The sequence below is a fragment of the Primulina tabacum genome, chromosome 5 (genome assembly GCF_025594145.1).
Source record: "Primulina tabacum isolate GXHZ01 chromosome 5, ASM2559414v2, whole genome shotgun sequence".
Taxonomy (NCBI): domain Eukaryota; kingdom Viridiplantae; phylum Streptophyta; class Magnoliopsida; order Lamiales; family Gesneriaceae; genus Primulina; species Primulina tabacum.
The window spans coordinates 39,225,798-39,228,471 of record NC_134554.1 but is presented as its reverse complement, the minus strand read 5'-3'; the positions used below and the strand labels follow the sequence as shown (position 1 = coordinate 39,228,471).

Sequence of the window (2,674 nt, the reverse complement as noted above, 5' to 3'; positions counted from 1 at the left end):
TTGATCCAACTCTCATATTATTCAATGATGATCTGCGAACAATAATTTATGACACTGAAAACTTCACTTATCCAATCATCTTTTTTCCATCCCAAATTAATTCAGATTCTAGGAGTGATCCGAGCTCGAAGCGGATTCTTCATGACAGTGGTGAATTCTTGTTTCTCGGTAAGATCTACTTCCTCACCTTCGACAGGAATCCACTCGAAGTTCCAAATCAGATTGGCCACAAAATATTCCAAATGCAGGAGTGCCAATGTAAGGCCTGGACAGATCCTTCTTCCGGCGCCAAATGGCATCATCTTGATCTCTCTGCTCCCGGTTATGTCGAAAGCCTCTCCACAACTGGTGGGCAAGAACCTCTCCGGCTTGAATTCCATCGGATCCTCCCACACCTTCGGGTCCAAACCCATATCAGCCACCATAAAATTAACCGTGGCCTCACAAGGGATCACGTAACCTTCCAATTCGATGTCCTCTGTCACCCTGTGCGCCAAGAGGAAATGAGCCGGTGGATGTCGCCGCAAGGCTTCTAATACTACGGCTTTCAGGTATGGAATTTTCTGTGCGTCCTCTTCCTCAATCATCTCCCGCTGGCTGCCTTTCCGTGATCCCACGACGCTGACTATCTCCTCGTAAAGCTTGGCTTGGATGTGAGGGTATTTGACAAGATTAGCCATAATCCATTGCAGCGCAGTGGATGTGGTATCAGTGCCAGCGTTAAGAAATTCGCTGCATAGGCCCACCATATCTGAGTCAGCAAGTTTCCTGTTATCTTGGGGAAGTTGCAAATCGACCAATGTGTCCACATATGCTCTCACTGCTTCATCATCTTCTTGATGATTACAGATTCTCTGTTGTTTGGCTTGGATGCGAGACCTAATGAGAGGGATCAGCACGCGCTCCTCTTCTAGACGCACTTGAAGGAGTTCCTTCCAGCGATTGCGGAACAGGATTTTACCCAATCGAGGCCACAAGTTGAGGACCTCAAATCGTCTAAGACTAAGAAGGAATCCACGTTGAGAAGATTCAATTTCCTTGATTTGGGTCTCGTTGAGCTTCTCTCCAAAGCACATGAGCGCCAGCAGGCAGAACATGGCGTACTGGAAATGACCGATCAGTATGACACAAGACTCCGATTTGGATGCATCGACTAAGCGATTGGTCAGAACTGAAAGAACCCATTGGCGGGACCTTGAGTAGGATTTGACCCGGGGATGGAGGATCTCGTGCGTTAGGTTGCGGCGGAGGAGGCGCCACTTGGGGCCGTAAGGGGTTGATGATACCCCGGGATATCCCGGGTCAGGGGTAATGCCCGGGACGTCCCTGGCCTTGGAGCCTGTCCATGGAGAGTGCCCGGGTCAGAAGCATGGACTGTTCCCGGGTCAATAAGGCAACAAACTGGATCGACATCCGAGTCATAGGGTTGTCCGGGATGAGGAGAGTACGACTTGAAGAAATCATGGAGGGGCCAGTCAGTCAAGGGGTCGGGCCATAGGAACACCCGGAACATAATCTCCCCGGGACGTTGTATGACCGGGCCCTCGTAAGAAATCCCAAGAAGCATGTTACCCGTGCAAGTGGTTGATAAAATCAAGTAGGCTGGATGTGACTAGTATGCGATTTGACATGTCAGAACCATATGGTATAATCAGCCGCTTTACTATAATTAATGCTCAACACAAAGAACGAGGTCATCAATGCATCCTCTACTATAAATATCAGGTTCTTTACTTGCATTTACTCTCTATTCAGATATTAATTCGCACATTGAATGCTATCATTTATTGTTCATTTACTCCCACTCTCCACACCAATCTCACAACCATCACTTGGTTACATTGGTTCTTGGCTTGAATCATTCACTGACTTAAGCATCGGAGTGGCCACGCCGGACACCCCTCCGACGCCCATTCACGTGGTTACCTTCTTGAGTGCAGGAAATCCTCTCCGCCCAGGAAAGAAGCTTCTGGTTCAGATATCTACATTGTTCTTATTTCCTTCATCATTTTGATAGCAGATCCGATGGAGCACCCGACCCTGCTCACTCATTTCACCAGGATTGCATCAGGGGTCGTATTAATTACTATCCGGTGTCTTTTCAGAACCTTGCTGGTTGCAGGGGGAGATGGCCGGTCGGAGAAGATGGAGCCGTGCTGGATAAGGGCACGGTGGGCCAGGGAGTGGCTTCCGACGAATATGTTTTCGAGAACCGATAGTCATAGTCATGAGGGGGCCATATCGTGTCTTGAGGCGGCGAAGGATGAACTCCAACCCGGAAATAGGGTGGCGGAGCCATATCAAATTTCCTATCAGAGGCAAACTTGACTGCCCTGGCGGCAAATTTACAATTAAGTTATTTTCTAAATGTTCAGAATTTGTAAGTACAGATAAGTGAAATTGACAGATATGTTTCTTCATTTTAAATCTTTTCTTGTTAAGGGAATTCTAATTGAAGCAGTTTCAATACATACAAGAATAAATATGAATTTTTTAAATTACCTTTTTTAATGTCAATACATCTAAAATTCAAAAATAAACAATTGAGTAATGGATGCTCGATTCTATCTCTATGATGTGATAAAATGTTAGTTTTGAAATCAAGATATATGTCAATTTTCATAAAAAAATGTGAATTCACGTTATATAATGATATTGAAATAAGAAAAAAATT

At 45.5% G+C, this 2,674-nt stretch overlaps 1 pseudogene; it reads right to left on the bottom strand.

Moving 5' to 3' along the window:
• Nucleotides 1-2,443, bottom strand: LOC142547631 (cytochrome P450 89A2-like; annotated as a pseudogene).
• Between the last annotated feature and the right edge of the window lie 231 nt (nt 2,444-2,674).